Genomic DNA, 1,397 nt, shown 5'->3' on the forward strand with positions numbered 1-1,397 from the left:
GATTGGCCCAGAGCTGGTAGATTACACAAATTTGTGGAGATTACACAAATTTCAGCCAGGCTCAATCCATACCCCTACTCCCCTCACATACACACATACCTGCAAAGAGCTGTGCTCTGTCATTTCAGTTTAAATATGTGTGACATATTTGGCCTGATGATGGGGATTGGGGGGAATAGCAATTGTCATAGCCCAGGGGTGACAGGGCCAAACACATCAGGGCTGGTGATAGTCAAGGACATGGATTCTGGAGCCAAACTGCCTGGGCTCAAATGTTGGCTTTGCCTCTTTCTAGTTATGAGAACTTGGGCAATTGACTTAACCTCATTTACTTAATGAAAAATATTTTATCATGATAATTATGTGTTTATTTCAATATCCAGTAGAGAAATATAACCAGCACATCAATCCCCATCCTAGATATTATCATTAGGACAAAGCTAACCTGAATATTTAAAGCATTTTTTAAGCGAGTTGATTTTTTAAAAATTTTTTCCCAGATTTATTGAAATAAAATAGACAATTAGTTGCTCATATTTACATTGTACAACTCAATGAGCTTTTTTTCAATTATAGTCGGTATACAATAATATACCAGTTTCAATTGTATAGCATAGTGCTCAGAGATCCACATAACTTGCAAAGATGTCACCCCACTAAATCTAGTACCCCTCTTCCCCTTACATATTTATTACATTATTAACCATCTTCCCCACGCTACACTCTACATCTCCATGTCTATTCTGCAACTATCCATTTGTAACTCTTAATCTCTTTGCCTTTTTTCCCACCCCAAATCCCCTCCCATCTAGTAGCCCTCAAAATATTCTCTATCTATGAGTTTATTACTGCTCTTGTTGTTTATTTGTTCGTTAGATTCCACATGTAAGTGACATCATGCGATATTTGTCTTTCTCTATCCTTCCCATTTCATTCAACACAATACCCTCTAGGTCCATCAAGGCAATATCTTTCTCCATCCCCTTCCTTTTAGTCTGTGTGTGTCTTTTAATCTGAAGTGAGTCTTTTGTAGGCATATGTAGCATATGTAGGGGTCTTGTTTTCTTATCCATTCAGCCACTCTATCTTTTGGTTGGAGCATTTAATTCTTTTCCATTTGAAGTACTTATTGATAGGAATGTAGTTATTACCATTTTTTATTCATGTTTTTGATACTCCTTCTTCTTAAAGAAGTCCCTTCAACATTTCCTGTAATACTGGCTTGGTGATGATAAATTCCTTTGGCTTATTTTTGTCTCTAAATGATAGTTTTGCTGGATAAAGTATTCTTGGTTGTAGATCCTGGGTTTTCGTCATGTCGAATGTTTTTTGCCAAGCCCTTCTGTCCTGCATAGTTTCTTTTGAGAAATCAGCTACCAGTCTTCTGGATACTCTCT

This window comes from Pteropus alecto, unplaced genomic scaffold, assembly GCF_000325575.1.
Source record: "Pteropus alecto unplaced genomic scaffold, ASM32557v1 scaffold98, whole genome shotgun sequence".
NCBI classification, from domain to species: Eukaryota; Metazoa; Chordata; class Mammalia; order Chiroptera; family Pteropodidae; genus Pteropus; species Pteropus alecto.